The sequence below is a fragment of the Balaenoptera borealis genome (genome assembly GCF_965194805.1).
Source record: "Balaenoptera borealis genome assembly, chromosome: 3".
NCBI lineage: Eukaryota > Metazoa > Chordata > Mammalia > Artiodactyla > Balaenopteridae > Balaenoptera > Balaenoptera borealis.
This window is the reverse complement of record NC_138866.1, coordinates 121982268-122000702: the sequence shown is the minus strand read 5'-3', so window position 1 is coordinate 122000702 and position 18435 is coordinate 121982268. Positions and strand designations below refer to the sequence as shown.

At 52.9% G+C, this 18435-nt stretch overlaps 1 long non-coding RNA gene across 1 annotated transcript; it reads left to right on the top strand.

Annotated features, from left to right (window-relative positions):
* The first annotated feature begins 90 nt into the window (after nt 1-90).
* Nucleotides 91-12101, top strand: LOC309626718. The gene is made up of 2 exons (XR_014243369.1): nt 91-520; nt 6980-12101. It is a non-coding gene; the product is annotated as an uncharacterized lncRNA (long non-coding RNA).
* Nucleotides 12102-18435: the final 6334 nt, after the last annotated feature.

Sequence of the window (18435 nt, the reverse complement as noted above, 5' to 3'; positions counted from 1 at the left end):
GGCCCGGCGCGCCGCGGGGCGTGGGCCGGCGGGGCGGCGCCCCCTGCCGGGCGCCGGGGGCACTGCGGGGGGGTGTGTCCGCGCCCACGCCCTGCCCCCACCTTCCCACTGGCGCTGAAGGATCCTGAAGGTCCCTCACCGAGGGCCGACCAGCCCGCCTTGGAGCAACGTGCAAGCCTTCCCCGGGCGCAGCTCCCTCGATGTAGAAGCGATTGAGGCCAGGCCTGGTCCCCTCTCCTCGGATCTGTTTGTGGAGAGTGGGCCTCACTCACAGCAGCATTCATAGATTCACAAGCATTTCCTGGCGCTGACAATGTGACAATTCAGGAGTCTACTAGTAGGACCACTTCGTTACCGTCAAGGAGTTCCCAGTACTGACAGGCCAACAGACAAGCGCTAAGAAATAACTGATAAAAGTGAAGAAGTGGTGTACAAAGTCCACAGGAAGCAGAAAAGAGGGAAGGCCTAATGAGACTTCACAGAGATGGGACCTTAGGCAGAAGGAACAGCATGGACAAAGGTAGGGAGAGGTGAGAGCACTTGATGGCTCTGGGAACTGTAAATAGCTCAGTACGGCTGCAGTTTGCAGTGTGGGTCCAGGAAAGTAGTGGGAGATGGGGTTCCTGCAAGCCCCAGAGACAAGAGAGATCCGAAGGCCCTTATGGAACTTTCCTGGACTTTGTTTTCAGCCTGGTAGCAGTGAGGAAGTTGTCAATAGCTATGTGATTTTGGGAAAGTTACTTAACCTCTCTGTGCTCTAGTTTACCAAATGGGGAAAGTAATAGCACCAACTTCTTAAGGTTTTGTGGGGAGGAAATGAGTTAATACCCTTAAAGTGCTTAGCGTGCAGCGGCTGGCACATGGTCAGCCCTTAGCTAAGTATCACCTGTTATTATATATTACTGTTAACGAGGAGCAGGGCGTGATCTGCTCTGAGCTCAGGAGCAGACAGTGTGTGTGTGTGTGTGTGTGTGTGTGTGTGTGTGTGTGTGTGTGTGTGTGTGTGCGTGTGTGTGTGAGGGGGGAGCATAGAGTTGGGGGCGGGGGCAATGATGGAGGAGAGACCAGAGACTCCAGTGTGGGTACAAGGAGGCAGGGCACTTCCTAGGGACTGGGCCCTGAAGGAAGGGTCAGGGTTGACGGGGCAGAGGGGAGGGGCATTCTGTGGTGGGGAAAATGAGGTGTACAGGCAAAGTCTTTTTTTTTTTTTTTTTTAAAGAAGGGGGCCTTTCTCTATATGTTATCTTTTTATTTTCATTTGGCAGTTAACAAGGATCCCCATTTGGGACATTATTGTGGGTAGGTCCCAGCCAGTCTCAAGACCCTGCCTGCCTCACTTTATTTATTTTTAAAATAAATTTATTTATTTTATTTATTTATTTTTGGCTGCGTTGGGTCTTCGTTGCGGTGCGCGGGCTTTCTCTAGTTGCAGTGAGCGGGGGCTACTCTTCGTTGCGGTGCACAGGCTCCTCACTGCAGTGGCTTCTCTTGTTGTGGAGCACGGGCTCTAGGCGCATGGGCTTCAGTAGTTGTGGCACGTGGGCTCGGTAGTTGTGGCTCGCGAGCTCTGGAGCACAGGCTCGGTAGTTGTGGCGCACGGACTTAGTTGCTCCGCGGCATGTGGGATCCTCCCAGACCAGGGCTTGAACCTGTGTCCCCTGCATTGGCAGGTGGACTGTCAACCACTGCGCCACCAGGGAAGCCCCTGGCAAAGTCTTGAAATTCAAAATAAGTGAGGGACTAGGGTCCTGGAGGAGAGTGAGTTGAGAAGACAGTGTAGCTGTACATTGCAAAGAACAGGAGTTGGGTGTGCCTCCCCAGACAAACGGCAGGATGGCCCTCTGACCCAATGCACCCCTTGGCCGTTTTCCAGAAAGGAGCCAGCCCTTCAAGGAGGGAAGTGGTAGTCACACCACTGCCCTTTGAGGAGACATCCAGTAAGTCTCAGAGGTAGCTATGGTGTAACAGGAAAAAGCATGGATTTGGGGTTCGAACTGTAAAGTTAAATTTCAGATGGGCCACTTCCTAGTTGTGTGATCTTGGGCTAGTTACTTAACGTCTCTGAGCTCAGTTTCCTCCTCTGTAAGATCAAGCTCAAAATGCAACTGTCTCACAAGAGATGGTGCAGATTCAGCAAGATAATGGCCTAGGGGTGGGGGAGGTGGGGAGGGTGCTCAGCTTAGCTGGTTTCCCTTTCTTTCCTCTGAGGTCAAGATGGAATGATAAAGTGGGACCGGATGGGGCCACCTCTCAGCCTAAAGGAAAGCACTTCAGCAGCTCTGCGAAGGCTTCTGGAAGTGCCAAGTTGATATCTCCCCTCCCCTGACTGAATCAGCTGGCAAAATGGGAAAGGGCTGTGGGGATATGTGGAAAATGCTCTAATCCCTGCCCCAGTTTTTCACCAATCTGTTTTCCTTTACCCCCAAACGCGTTTGACATTTTCCCCTGGGTTTGCTGTGGCCTAAGTGTGAACTTTGGAGTCAAATAGACTTGTATTTGCATCCTGGTTCCACCTCTTCACGGTAGAATGAAATAAATTTGTTAACTTCCCTGAACCCCAGGCACAGGGGACAAATCAATAAAGGGTCCTGCCCCACAGAGCTATCCTCGAGTGGAAGAGCCAATGAATTTCCAACCTCACCACCGTTCATTTATTCATTCATTCCCTCACTCCAATACTTACTGAGCACCTACTAAGTGCCTGGCACTACCCTGGATGCAGGAGTCGAAGGGGCGAGAAAGACCACCATGGTTGTTGCCTCATGGGATAAATAAATAAGCAGGGCAATCAGACACTGTGGCATGAGGGCAATGAATGCTTGTTGGAGGAGAGCACGGGGCGGGGAAACAGACACAGAGGGCCCAGCAGCTTAAGGGACAGCCAGAAGGCCAAGGTGACAAGACCAGCAAGCGAGGGGGAGTAGTATGAGAGGAAGGGGCTGGAGCTGGTAGGGTGTTATGGGGCGGGGGTTTTATTACATGAGTTTGGATTTTATTACATGAGCGATGGGGAGCCGCTGAAGGATTTTTAAGCAGGGGAGTGACACGATTGAGCAGAGGTCAAGAGACCAGTGAGGAGACTTTGCATATTATGGCCAGTGATGATGGGCATGGACCCCAGTGGACAAAAGAGAGCCACGTGGCAGCTCTGGGTGATGGGCTGTTTGGGGGAGTGAGGCCCCAGGAGAAAGTGGGCCTGATCCTCCGGTACAGCTGGAACATGGGGAAATGCTGGTGCTTTTTGCTGAGGTAGGGAGGACCTGGGAGAGGGGCAGGCTGGGGGTAGCGCTCAGGAGCTGTACTTTGGACAAGCTGAAGTTAAGACACCTGTGAGACAAGGAGATGTCAAGTCGGCTTTTGGAGCCACGTTTTACAGACAAGGCCACTGAGGCTCGAAGAACTCAGAACTTTCCCAGAGTCCCCCTCCCAGAATTGGGGTTCCAGTCTGAGGACCTCCAAAGCCTGGGACACCAAACAGCCTCCCCTCTCAGCAGACCCTAGGAAAGGAACTCATCAGAGAAGGGTCTTCGGGTTTTAGGACAGGGGAGGAAATTTAAGAGGAGCCCCTCCCTGCCAGGTAGGCTCAAGTGCTAGCTTTCCCAGGCTGAGCTATTGTCCCCACCTTGGGGGAATGGAGAAAAGAGGGGAGGCTTGAGACCCCTGGATGTGGGAACAGGGCTTAGGACTTCTGTCTGCCTTTGATGACACAACGCCACCGCAGTAGCTCGATGCAAAGTTGGGTTGGTCGCCAGAAGTCCAGAGCTTAAGCACCTTTATGGGTGGACTGAGCTCTGATCCCAGGGTCCCCTGGGAAGGGAAGGACCTCCCGCCAAGCAGCCTCCTCCTCTCCCCGAGCCTCTTTGCTCTGAAATGACAGTTTAGAGAAACTGGTGTGAAATAGTTTGAAACTCAGATGTCTGGGCAGTCCCTCAGGGCAGAAAACAGGAAGCCAAGATTAAAGGCAGATTTCCAGCAAAGTCCCCTTCTACTTCCTGCAGAGCAGGTGCTCAGGCTGAGCTGACTGTGAGCAGCTTCCCTTGCTGACAGCACCTCTGGGCGGCTCTGCAGAGGCCGGCTCTCCTGCTTTAGGAGCTGTTCTTCAACCTCGTCATCACCATCCCCACAGGAAGCTCCTGCCAGGCCCTTGGGGGAATGAGCCTCCTCCAGAAAGAGGCTGTGGAAGGTGGAAGGAGGCCTAGTGGTGGCACCAACAGGAAACAGCACCTGAGGACACCTAGGAGGCAGTGAGACCAGGCGGAGAGGGCATGGGCTTTGGGATCGCTCAGGCCTGGTGTGAATGCCACTTCTTGCTGTAGGGTCTCACTGCCTGTGGGAGTGGGTCGAGGGGTAGAAGCAATGCAAAGGGGGGCTTCAGGGAAGGTAGCCAGGGAGACTGGACCAATGCTGGGGCCTGAGAGGCCTAGGGAAGGGCAGAACCAGGAGAAAGCAAGTGGCCACAGTGGCCATCTCAACATCAGGGACCGCTCGGCGGGTTGGCCAAGCTGATATCCACAGCTGCTAAAGGCTCAGGGAACCAGGGGCCTCCCCTGTGACCTCTTTCCCTTCCCGACCCGCAGGAGAGCTGGCTTCCGTGGGCTCCGTCAAGGCAAGAAGCTACGCCTGCCTCATGCAGAGGCAAAGCCTTGACCTTCCAGATAAGCCCTGTGCTCTCCTCAAGGGGCCTGAGACCCCACCCTCACAAAGCTGTCCTTGGGAGTAAGCATTGCCCACCTGCATCCTGAGGCATCACGCATTGAAAACCGCCCTCCTTGGGCTGGCTGAGTTTATCATGAGGACAAGGCATTGGCCTGGGAGACCCAGGTTCTAGGGACAGACTGGCTTCTGATTTTGGGCAAGTCCTCCCCATCCAGGCCTCAGTTTCCCCTCCTGTGTACCGAAGGGTTGCATCTGGTGATCTCCTGCAGCTCTGACTCCTTGTGCACAAGTGGAGGCCCTGGGCATGGGGAGGGTGGGCAGCTGCCAACGGACTCCAACTTCTGTCCCCCTGGGACCAGGGAACTACCATTTACTTAGCACCTGCTATGTGCCGATACTTTATTATTATTATTGATGATGATACTGATTTTTACTGGACACTTACTATGCACAAACATTTTTTTAAAATTAATTCATTAATTAACTTATTTATGGCTGTGTTGGGTCTTCGTTTCTGTGCGAGGGCTTTCTCTAGTTGCGGCAAGTGGGGGCCACTCTTCATCACGGTGCGCGGGCCTCTCACTATCACGGCCTCTCTTGTTGCGGAGCACAGGCTCCAGACGCGCAGGCTCAGCAATTGTGGCTCACGGGCCTAGTCGCTCCACAGCATGTGGGATCTTCCCGGACAAGGGCTCGAACCCTTGTCCCCTGCATTGGCAGGCAGATTCTCAACCACTGCGCCACCAGGGAAGCCCACAAACATTTTTAATGTCAGATTAAGGTCTCTTCTCTTTACCGCAACAGTTTGCTCTAAGGGGATTTCTAAGGAAACTTGTTTGTTTGTTTCCGCCATGATGGTGGCAGAAGTCTTGGTGCTGATGGCTTGGTGGCTTTTTGGCTTTTGTGGTGTTAGCGGTGGTGGTGACCCAACCGAGAGGCCATTGGGAGCTGGAGGACCTCACTCTTGTGGCTTGAGGCAGCCGGTACATAGGGCTTCCTCGACCACACCACAGGGGTTAATTGGCTGGTCTCCTAACCTTGAAGGTCATGGGTCTGGGCTTCCCAATTCAGAATCTCTCTGGAGCAGGCAGATGCAGAGCCAAGTTCATGACATGAATTGGTCAAGGAACCTGGGATCCCTGCAAACTATCTGGTGCCTTCCTCATGGCACATATTTCTTTCCTCTTTGGTCCTTGGTTTTGGAATGTTCTGTCTGGTGGGGCACAGATGTTAAACAGCGTGATGAGAGTTACTGGGAGGGATGTGCAGGTGTGATGCAGGTGCACAGCAGAGGAGCGCTCCTCACCTGAGCGCTCAGACCCTGCAGGAGGAGAGATGCCTGGGATAATAGGAGCAGAGGCCCTGGAGCTGGAAGGGTTTGAGCTTTGGGAGAAGCAGAAACAGGCCAGGGTGGGCTGAGGTGCAGGGCATGGGGGGCAGTCTTGGGAGCAGAGGTCAGTGGCCAGAGCCTGCAGGGCCTCCTGTGTCCACCTCAGGGCAGAGGGACCCTGCTCTTTGAGGGTTTCGCCAATGCCTCAGCTGTGTGTTTGCATTTTTAAAAAATTAATTAATTTATTTTTTGGCTGCGTTGGGTCTTTGCTGCTGCATGCAGGCCTTCTCTAGTTGCGGCGAGCAGGGGCTACTCTTCGTTGCGGTGCGCGGGCTTTGTGTTGCAGTGGCTTCTCTTGCTGTGGAGCACAGGCTCAAGGTGCACGGGCATCAGTAGTTGTGGCACACAGGCTCAGTAGTTGTGGCTTGCGGGCTCTAGAGCGCAGGCTCAGTAGTTGTGGCGCATGGGCTTAGTTGCTCTGTGCATGTGGGATTTTCCCGGACCAGGGATCAAACCTGTGCCCCTTGCGTTGGCAGGCGGATTCTTAACCACTGCGCCACCAGGGAAGTCCCTGTGTTTGCATTTTTAAAAGATCACTTCTTCCTGTTGATGGAGAATTGACTGGCTTTTTGTCCTCCAGGAAGCTGCAATGGCCTTTCCCAAATCCCCAGGCTAGATCACTCCCCTCTGCTGTGCCCCTCAGTGGGCCCTCTTCTCAGCTTTGTAGCATTGACTACCTGCTTTGTGTGAGTTTCCTGGTCTGCCACTGGAGGCTGAAACACGGTGCTCAGATGTTGGTTGAATGACTGAGTGATGTGAATTTTAATTAATAATAATAATAATAATAATAATAATAATAATAACAATAGTTAACACTGATATAGGCTTTACCATATGCCAGACACTGTCGTAAGCACTTTACATGTCTTAAGTGTCATTTAATCCTTGTAATATATTTGCAAGGCATGTATCATTATTCTCTCCGTTTTGCAGAAAAGGAACTGAAGGGGATTCCATGAGGGAACTCAGCCACCAGACCCTGCGTAGGAGAGGAAGGATTCAGGATGCCATTGTATCATTCTCACCCGATTTATTTTAACAGCTTCTGGATTAGAGTCCTGGCCTCACTCCTGCCCAGCTGTGTGACCTTAAGTAAAAGTCATATAACCTTTCTGAGCCTCAGTTTCCTGATCTCTAAAATGAGAGGCTCACCTCACTTGTGATGCTAAACAGAGAAGAAGAAAAGTTAATCACTTAGCACAGTGCTTTGGCCCCAGGCACACTTGCACTCACTGGCAGTGAGATGAATATTTTTTCTCTGACTCCTGAAACAGGCTGTGTAGTACTGGCTCTCCCCTGCTGTCCTCTAAGTCCAGCTTCCTGAGGCTTTTGTCTGTTCCTGAGCCTACAGTTTCACAATGGCTTGTGAACAGTAACCCTCCTCCATCCATGCCCCAAATATTGAGGGCATGTGTACTACTTCCCAGGCACCAGAGCCCCTGGGGTCAGGCAGGGCCAGAGCTTCCTTGGTTCTTGGTACCTGGAGTCCTGGGCTCGGAAAGCTTCTGAAAGTTTGATGCTCAAGCCTGCCTGGAGACCTTCTCCTGCCACGTGTCATCTTTGAGCTGGACCAACCTCCACCCAGAAGTCCCCAGGCTCAACTGCACAGATTGGAAACCCAGTTGGTGTTGTTCTGCCTTTCTCTTGGGAACTGTTTGGGGGAAAGCCGAAAAGGGGTTCTGGGTTCTTCACGGTACAAAAGTTGGAAACTTGGCCTAGGATGGGGGTGGGCAAGGAGAAGGAGCAGGAAGTTTGCCTGGCTTGGGCTGCAAAGGGAGAACAGCTGGGTGCTGGTGAGCCTCAGGCCAAGCTTTTGCAAATCACATGCAAATCCTCTTGCCCAGGTGTTGTACCTGTGAATAAACTTGTGTGTCTGTGTCTGAGATCGGGGGAGCTTTTGGAAGAGTGGGGTGAAACTGCGCAGGGAGGAGATCCTCCCTGAGCGGAGGAGGTTTTAGAAGCTGCCTGAGACAGGGACGGGCACCTGGAGGGAAATGTCCCTTCCCTTTGGTTTTTAAGGCCCTCAGAGTTTAGTTCTGAAGAGTGGGTGCCTGGGTGGAGAGGAGAGGGACTGTCTCTCCATGGGGCAAACAGAGCCTGTAGCAGTAAATGTGTATTGAGTGAATAAGTGAGCAACCGAGTTCTCCTTGGGGTCTCTGGCTGCCATTCTTGCCATGGGTCTCAGGGCTCCCATCCCAAGGAAAAGGGCCTTGCCTGCCTCCCTGTTGTCCTTCCCCCCAGCCCATCTTCTTAGACCGCTGCTCTTAACCACTGGGTCTCCAGGAGTGCTCTCCTGACATAGAGGTCCAGGTCACATCTCTCTCCAGCCAAAGCCAGTTCTGGTTGTAGAGGTGGTCCTCTTATCTCCAAAGACCCGCCCCCCCCCCCCATCCCTGGGGCCATGCAACTCCAGTTTCAGGTACACCTAGTGCAGCCAGCCTTCCCCCACTCCCCCTGGCCCTCAACCGTGTGGCCAGTCAGCAGTGAGGGTGGCAGCCTCAGAGGAAAGGCAGGCCTGCCTGAGTCTGGGAGACTGGGTCCTAGGTGCCTGATGTTGATATGAGTGAAGGATGAAGGTTGGGGTGATAGGTCGAAAACTTGGGAGGAGCTGGTTGCTTCCCTGAGCTCGTGGTGCAAAGGGAACATGAAGCTTCAAAGTCAGCTAGGGTGAGGGTGTGTAACAGAGGAAAGCAGTGCCACGAACTCTAGGGACCCTTGATTATTTTCAGTTGCAGCTGGGAGCCAAGAGGCTGGGGGCAGCATCCTGTTCAAACCACACTGGAGGCCTGATGTTGGCTGTCTTTGAGTGACTATCTTTTCTGTTGTTTTGGTGAACAGCACATTTATTTTTTGCTTGTTAGCCAGAGGTCGGTTTCTGTTGTTTGTGACTCAGAACCCCACCCCGTGCCCCCGACCCCGCCCCCATCGTGGCGGCTGGAGGATGAGGTACGGTCCTGCGTGGGAAGTGCCAGATTCATAGCAGCGATTAGACAAAGGCCATTGTCTTCCCCTTGCAGTCTCCGCTATGACTTGCCTTTTGCTGTCTCTTAGAATTTGGTCTCATTTAACGATGAGGCCTGTGGTCTCATCGGGTCTGAGGGGGAACAGCGCCTCCTGGTGGCCAGAGTGCAGATCCCAAGGGGAAGGGAACGTGATGGGGCTGGAGGCAAGGCAGTCACAAGGTCCTGGCCAGCAGCCCCAGGGCCTCACCTGAAGAGCAGGTGTCTGCTCTGAAAAAGTTGGCTTCTAGAAGCCTGGGCAGGACCCTGTCCAGGGCTCAACGAGGGCCAGAGCCAGAGCTGACCCTCACCAACTGAGAGTGCCGCAGGGCGGGTTCTGAGCAGTACTGGCCAGGGTAGATGAGGACAGAGAACCCAGGGCAGCTAGAAGGGGAGGAGATAAGGCCAATTCTGGAAAGCATGGGTGGGTTGGTCATCCCTTTACAGAGGGGCAGAATCCAGCTGTTCCAGAAACCACCCCCAGTGGCTGTTGTCTGGTTCTGGAAGGGCTTTTCCACGCGGGAGGCTGGTGGGGGACAGCCAGATCTGTCCTGGCTGCCAGAATTCCCCAGGGTCCCCCACCTTGGACTGTTCTCTGATTCCAAGGCCATTACCACACTGGTCCCAGGTGCCTGGACTGGCCTGAGCATTGCTGATGCTCCTGGTATTCTTCCGAATAACAAGAGCAAGGCAAGGTCGAGAAGGAAGGCATGCTTTGTTGAACACCTACTGTGTGCTGGGTGTTTGTACGTTGGATTTCATTTGATCACTATCCTTCAAGGAAAACAGTAGCATCTAGATCTTATCTGTATGGCAAGGGAGACCCACAGAAGGTGATTTGCAGAACCACCTCAAAGCCTGGGCTCTCTCTCCTGCCCCATGAGGTTGGTCTCAGATGGCAGTTCCAGAGTCCCCAGGCCATAGGTTTGCTTGGCAGTGAAGGGGCAGTGAGCTGTGGGGAGGATGTTTACATCCCGCCGGCCAGTCCTCCCTTGAGGTATAGAGGAGCTGCTGGTGCAGGGCAGGAGGGTCTGGTTGGAATGGCCCTGGGCCTCAAGGTGGGGGCACTGGTGGAGGCAGAGCTGGAAGGGAGGAGCATGAGGGGGCAGGCTGGGATCAAACTTCTGGCTTCAGAGTCCACCTTGAACCTTCTCAGCAGGTCTGGCTTGGGCCCAGACGTCATGCGTTGGGACAGGGTATTCTGCATGAGCCGCAGGAGCCACCAGCAAGGCTGAGGTCAAGTCCAACTCTGCAAATGACTAGCCATGACATCCTGAGTGGCTGACCTCCCGCTCTGCACCCCATCCCCATCTGCCCAGCAGACACGAGTGCACTGCCCTCACAGTGTTGTGAGGACTAAGTGGGGCAAAGTACCAGGAGGGACCTGGCAGAGAGCAAGTGCTCACGGGACTCTGGCTGATTCTCAAGCAGAATTAAGGGGGCAGTCAGCCTCCAGATATCTTCAAGGTTCCAGGGCTAAATTCCTTTGACTACAAGACCCCTGAGAAGGGCTTCCCTGGTGGCGCAGTGGTTAAGAATCCGCCTGCCAATGCAGGGGACACGGGTTCGAGCCCTGGTCCGGGAGGATCCCACATGCCGCGGAGCGGCTAGGCCCCCGTGCGCCACAACTATTGAGCCCACGCGCCACAACTGCTGAAGCCTGCACACCTGGAGCCCGTGCTACGCTGCAAAAGAAGCCACTGCAATGAGAAGCCCGAGCACCACAACGAAGAGTAGCCCCCGCTCGCTGCAACTAGAGAAAGCCCGAGCGCAGCAACGAAGACCCAACGCAGCCAAAAAAAACCCAAAAAGACCCCCGAGAAGAGGTAGGTGAATGTGTAGGTCCTTGTAGCACTGGCCACGCCCATCTCTGTGCCGGTCAGTGCACCTGAGGCCCTTGTTTGCTTACCTGAGCAGTGTGAGTCCTAGGACATCAGGGGTGGGTCTACACTGTCAGTGTTCCTGGTGCCCCAGAACAGAAAAGATGATGGGTCAGCCTTGGGCGAGTTCCCTGTCTCTGGAAGTAAGAGAATGGAAGTGAACGCCTATCAGGAAGCTGGACAGGGAATTTCTACTTTAGGTGTGTCTCTGAAGACCAGGCCGGGGAATGAGAGGGAAGGGGTTGGGAGGAGAGTCCTCTGGCCATTCTTAGTGGCTTCCCCATCCACAGTTCCTGGGAAGGAAGGACTTGAGAGTTGTCTTGAAGCTGCATTTGCGAAATAAACTCACTTTTCCTTCGATTGTCTATTTATTTGGCATGGGGTTCCCAGGGCTGCAGGTGATGGGTCAGTGGCTTTGGGAAGCATGTGCTTCTCTGAGTGGTCACGAGGGGGCAGCCCAGACTGCATTATCGCTGCTCCAGCTCCAAGCAGGAGGATGGAGGCAGATCCTGATCTGAGATCTGGGGGCAGGAAGAGGGGCACAGAATCAAACAGCTTCAGGGGTGGGGCACTCTAGGGACAGATTCCCCCTCCTCTGGGGCAAGGAGAATGTAAGCATATGGCTGCTGGGAAGAGGGAAGAGGGGGCCTAGAGCACAGGAGGAGGGGAGCCTGGAGGGCAGTGCTGACCCCAGGTGGGAGGCATGGGGGGTGGTGAGCTGTGGGCTATAGCCCTTCCTGGAGTACCTCTCATCATCCCCTGGGAGGGAAGACCGTGGTGCAGGCTTTCCAGTATCCTGGGCTTGCACATCCCTCCAGGGAAACAGACCTCGCAGGGAAAGGAGGCTAAAGGGGGGCTCTGGTGTGGGAGGGAGCAGGCCTGTGTGTAATGAGTAGGCTCATTTCAGAGCTCCTGGCCTCCTCCCAGGTCAGCTGCTCCCCTGGGCTCTGCATGGGCTTAGCACAGGCACAGCTGTGGGTGAGCAAAGGACTTCCACCTGCCCTCAGAGTGGGGCCTGGGGCCCTCTCTGGGTGAGGAGATAGGGTGAGGGAGTAGCCTAGGGAGAAGGCAGCCCCTGTCACACTCATCATCTGGTGCATCCCTGGGGGTGCAGGGCAGAGAAGGCCAGGACTCCCTTGGACTGCAAGCTGGGGGTACAGGACAGGGGCCAGAGAGTTCAGCCACATGCCAGGATGGCAAAGAGGATATCCTGCCCGTTCCCATCTACTGCCTGCCTGCCCAGCTGTGTGGGAGCCTGGCAGGAGGACAGGATCTTGCAGTCCTGAGGAGGGTGGCTCCTGGGAGGGGGCCCGCCTGGGAAGAATGAAGGCTAGGGTTTTAGCCTTGCCTACATCAGCTTGCTAGGTGCCTATCTAGATCTCAGTTTCCCCATCTATGCCATGAGGCTCACTTATTCATTTATTCATTGCATGTTTATCTAGTGTTGAGCTAAGGGCAGAGGCTTTGCCATCTCACACCCCTGGGTCTGAGTCTTTGCCACTTACTTGCTGGACAATTTATGTGATGATCTGGGCCTCAGTTTCCTCATCTGTAAAAAGGGGTGAATAGTAGTGTGTGCCCCATAGGATCGTTGATTAAATTATTGTTACACAACGAGGAAAATGGAAACTGGATGCTGTTCTTGGGGAACGCTCAGTATAAACACACTGAGAATACTCACACATAAGCTTGCAGATACACAAGGACACACATACTTGCGTGCCCTGAGGTTTGTACACAAAAGAAGCAGCATTCTAAAAGAGGCACCTTTCGAGACTTCCCTGGTGGTCCAGTGGCTAAGACTCCGTGCTCCCAATGCAGGGGGCCCAGGTTCGATCCCTGGTCAGGAAACTAGATCCCACATGCTGCAACTAAGAGTTTGCATGCTGCAGCTAAAGATCCTGCATGCCGCAACTAAAAAAGATCCCATGTGCTGCAACTAAGACCCAGCATAGCCAAATAAATAAATAAATACTTAAAAAAAAATTGTTTTAAAAGAGGCACATTTCAAAGTCTGGGGCACAGTAGAGGGAGTATCTGACTTCAGGCCTGAGATGACCACGGTAGGTTAGCAGCTCAGCTGTATGGGGTGTGGCTGGTGCTCATGGTGTGTGTGTACACGCTTGCACGTGCACGAAGTCTCTGATTTCCCCCTCCCTCAGGCCCTGAGATCGTGGAAAGAGCCAGGGGAATGGCCAACTTTCCCCCTCTTTACCTCTGCTCCTGGTCTCTGTGATCCTGCAAAAAACGTCCCCAAATGAACTGAGAATAGCACTGAGTTCACGGACTCAAAAGATACAGGTGTCGGTCCTGCCATGCCAACTTTCCTGGGGAAGCCGTCTTCCCTGTCTGAAGCTCTGTCTCTCCATCTCTTCAATGGAGTTATTTCACTTGTGAGGCTGTGCCTTCCCTGAGAAGGGTGGTGATTTGCCTTGGGCACACAGTAAGCCCCTTCCTGCCTCAGGACCTTTGTGCATATTGCTCCCTCTGTCCAGAACTCTTTTTTCCTCTTCCCTTCCTATTTAATTCTACCTCCTGGGAGACGCCTGCCTTGATCCACCCATCTAAAGCCATCATCCTTGTTTGTATCTTTATTGCACTTTTGCTTCTTCTTCAGAAATCTCATTACAATTTGTAATTGGGTATTTACTTGTATGTTTACTTTTTTTACTCTGTTTCTTCACTAGACTTTAAGCTCTGTGAGAGCAGAAATAACCATATGCTAATCTTGTTCACAGCTGTGTCTCCACCAGCCAGCACAGAACCTAGTACATAGTAGATATTCAATCAATATGATGTAAATTCCTTTTTTTGGAATAGGAAATCTATACACATGATACAAAATTCAAAAGTTACAAAAGGATAAAATCTCTCTCAAACACATGTCCTCTGGACATCCGTTACTTTCTTTAGAGAAGAGACTTACTTTTTCTTATACATCCTTGCAGGATCTTCTCTGCATGTATTAGTATAGTGTGTTTAAAAACATAAATGGTTCAGCTCGGTGGTTTGTGACCACCTAGAGGGGTGGGATAGGGAGGGTGGGAGGGAGGGAGATGCAAGAGGGAAGAGATATGGGAACATATGTATATGTATAACTGATTCACTTTGTTATAAAGCAGAAACTAACACACCATTGTAAAGCAATTATACTCCAATAAATATGTTAAAAAAAACCACAAAAACATAAATGGTAACAAAACTAGATACTTTGTTCTGGAGAATCGTCCATATCATGCATATTATATTGTATGGATCTATCATAATTTACTTAGTCATTTCCAGATTATTGGAAATAATGGAATGCTGCAGCAAAGATCCTTGAACATATTATTGTCATTTGTGTAAGCTTAACTGAAGGATCAATTTCTAGAAGTGGAATTGCTGGGTCAAAGAGTATGTACTTCGAAAATTTTGATGAATACTGTCAGATTTATTTATTTATTTATTTTTTAAAATTTTTATTTATTTATTTATGGCTGTGTTGGGTCTTCGTTTCTGTGCGAGGGCTTTCTCTAGTTGCGGCACGTGGGGGCCACTCTTCATCGCGGTGTGCGGGCCTCTCACTATCGCGGCCTCTCTTGTTGCGGAGCACAGGCTCCAGACACGCAGGCTCAGTAGTTGTGGCTCACGGGCCTAGTTGCTCCACGGCATGTGGGATCTTCCCAGACCAGGGCTCGAACCCGTGTCCCCTGCATTGGCAGGCAGATTCTCAACCACTGCGCCACCAGGGAAGCCCCAGATTTATTTTTTAGAGGTTTACTTTTAACTTAAATGCACCTTCACCAAAATGAATATGAGGGTCTGTTTTCAACACCCTTTCCAGCACAGTGCGTTAGCAGACATTTCATCTTTGCCGATCTGATTGGTGAAAAATTGTATGTCGTTTATATTTCTTTTATTATAAGCGAGGTCAAGCATCTCTCTCTTTTGTTTTTTATTAAGATATAGTTGATGTACAATATTGTATAAGTATCTCTTTATAGTTTAAAATTTATTTGTATTTTCCTCTTCTGTTAATCATGTTTTTTGTCCGTCTTTTATTGGATTGTTGTTTTTTGGTTGGACCTCTTTGCATATTAAGGACATTATTCTTTTATCTGTGTATCATGCAGCGTTCCAGCAGGAAACAGATGGAATTCTCAATTCAGGTTAATTTGGGGAAGGGTTAATAAGGGATTATTTACAAGGGTATATAGGCAGGGAGTAGTGGGGGCTCTCGGGGTAGTTCAGTTGCCCTAAGGATGCCACTAGAGGGAGCTGTTACTAGACCCTCAGGGAAAGAGCTGCACGCGGAGGAATGCCTGAGAGGTCACCTTTCCCATCTCCCATTAGAGATTTGGTTCCAGGAAACCAACTAGAAACCAGAGGGCAAGGGAGCCTGTGGCTGAGGCCCCTGCAGACCAGCTTCACAAGACAGAGAGCAGGGTAGACAAGGGTAGAGAGGGGATCTGGAGGGGCAAAATGGAAGAAATCCAGCACACATTTGTTGTATGTCTTTTGACTTTATGATTCTTTTAAATGTAGAAATGATTTATTTTTATGTAGTAAGATCGATCTTTCAAATTATTTTCAACATGATTTATTCAGTAACATATCTTTGCCCCATTGATTTGAAATGTTACCTTTTAGTAAAAACTTACATGAATGAATGAATGAATCGGTAGCATTTCTGGGCACAAAAACTCACTGCTGTATCATTTGTTACATAGCACTAGACCCCATGGTTACCCCTGGGCCCTGCCTGGGGTTCATGTCCAAAGCCCTGCCATGCCCCTAGTATCCTCTGAGCTGCCAAAGTGGACCTGGTGTGGGTCCATAAGAAGGTGGAGGGCTTCCCTGGTGGCACAGTGGTTAAGAATCCACCGGCCAATGCAGGGGACACGGGTTCGAGCCCTGGTCTGGGAAGATCCCACATGCCGCAGAGCAACTGAGCCCGTGCGCCACAACTACTGAGCCTGCACGCCACAACTACTGAAGCCTGCGCGCCTAGAGCCCATGCTCCGCAATAAGAGAAGCCACCGCAACGAGAAGCCCGCGCACCGCATCGAAGAGTAGCTCCCACTCGTCGCAACTAGAGAAAGCCCGCATGCAGCAACGAAGACCCAAACGCAGCCATAAATAAATAAATAAATAAATAAATAAAACAAAAAAAAGGAAGGTGGCGTTCCTGCAGGGTGGCCCAGCCAAGAGTACCAGTGGGCTGGTGGGGAGTGGGGTGGGGGTGGGCATGCATGTCAAGGCTAGTCCTAGGGGGGGTGGATAAGCCCACAGGTGTGGGGCACCCTCTCTCTGTGCGTGCGTGCACATGGGCAAGCACGAGCCTGGCGTGGTCAGCGGTATACCTGTGCGTGAGTCTGCCAGGTGTGCGTTCAGGTGGATCAGCATGCCAGCCGGGTATGTGCGTGCTTGCAGCCAGGCGTGTGTTTGCAGGTGTGCCTGCTGTCTCCTGCGCCCTCAGGGCCACGGGAGCTGCTTGCTCGCGTGCCTGAGAGTCCTTCTTGCCGTGGGAATTGAGGAATCTCTCAGGCCCCAGGTTAGCACGTCCTCCGAGGTGGGGGTGGAGGTGGGGAGGTGGCCGGTGGGGTAACCAGTCAGGTTTGCGAAACGTGTTTCTGCTCCTCCCGCTCGCTGACGATGGTCACGCCTGAGAGCCTGGAGACCTGGATCTGGTGACGCCATCTGCCTGCACAGGGCGAGCCGAGACCCTGCCCAGAGCTTTGGGGGGTTGTGGTGTTGAAAAGGAGTAGCGGACAGAGATGCAGACCAGACGGAGCTGTGCGCTGGTCAGCCAGGCCAGGAGGGCCCAGCTACGCGGATGGTCCCACCCAGTCCACTCCCCACACAGGCTGCCACGTGGGGAAACTGAGGCCCAGACAGGGTGCATCTTGTCCAGAGCCTCTGGTCAGCAGCCCACCAGGGGTGAACCCTCCGAGACGTCCTGCTGGGTGTGGACAGGCACAGTGGAAGGGCCCCCTCCCCCCACATCAGGGGGCTCCCCCTCTGAGGGTGGAGGCGCTGGACCCACCTGGGGTGAGGGTGATTGTGCATGAGAGAGGAAGTTGGGGGTGTAGGTGAAGATGCTGCTACATAAGTGAAACCCTGCGTACCAGAAGGACTTCTGGGGGGAGAACATCCTTGGTCCCCCAGCAGTGTGCCCTGTGCTCTCTGGAGGGATTTCTGGGGCTCTGACCTCATGCCTATCTGCAATGTAGGAGTTTTGGCTGAGCCCTGAGATGGATCCTTCTGTCTCTCATCTTTCCTGGCTCAGCCCCTGGGCCCTGACCATCCCTGGACTGGCTTCTTGCACTCAGTTACTTACTCAGTTGGTCAATACTCATCAATTGGGACTGCTCTAGCCAGACCACTCTGGGGCCACAGAGATGAATGAGAACAGGGCCCTGGACTCTTGCAGGAGGACCCAGCCCAGCCCCTGGGGAGGGGGTCAGGGATGCCTCTGAAAGGAAGTGGGGGAGGCCAGTCCAGGTTCAAGGACAGAATGTACCAAGAATGAGAGGCCTAGAGTGCACAATCCCTCCCCTTGAGCAGCATGGGGGGTCTCCAGTCTTCCCTGGGGCAGTCATCAGGGGGGCGGTGGCCTGTCCCACTGGGAGGTGAGTTTCCTTCCGGCAGCTCCTTCTCACGCAATGGGCCGGAAGGGGTTGGGGGCCCATTGTTCCCTGGCACGCCAGCACCCCCAGCCCTCCCCAGCTGCTGGGTGGGGGGAGCAGTGGAAGGAAGTAGGCTGAGCCCAGGCCCTGGCAGGACCCCAGTGAGAGGGTGTGGGGTCCCGGGAATGCCGGCTCACACACATGGACCTGGTATATGCACAGCTGCACATGCCATGCCCATGTCCCGAGTTCAGTCCTGCCCCGAGACCACCTTTCCCAGCATTCCCAGTGTGCGTGTGTGTGTGTATGTGTGTAGCACTGATTTAATACCTGACACTTTACACACTCCATCTCATTAGGCCCTCCCCAACCCTGCAGGGTAGGATTATCATCCCCAGTTGCAAGCTGAGAAAATCTAGACTCAGGAAGGTTATGCAACTGGCCCAGCATCAGTGGGCGAGCTGGGATTTAGACCTCTCTTTGCGAGCCAGCCTCCTACCTTATCCCCTTTCCCTTTCCCAGGCCCTGCTGGGGATTAGACTCTTATCATTAATTACTGGCCCAGGATAGCATAGAGGGTGCACAGGTGAGGGGGTAGCTTGGGGAAGCATATCAAGTATCACCATGTCGTCCTTCTAATACTAGAAACATCTGCTGGCACGCAGGGCTGGCAGGGAGAGCACAGGTGGCCTCAGTGCAGACCAGAGGCTGCCTCCCTCATCAGTGCAGGTTGAGGGCTGTTGGGTAGGCTCCCTATCCAAAAATGCCCCCTCCCCTGCACAACCTGAGAGCTGCTGCTACAGTTGCACAGCCTTGAATCACGGCCCCAATTCCAGGGGCATCCTGCGAACCTGGTGTTATGTCGTGGTACAGGGGTAACCAGAGTGCAGGATCTTGGG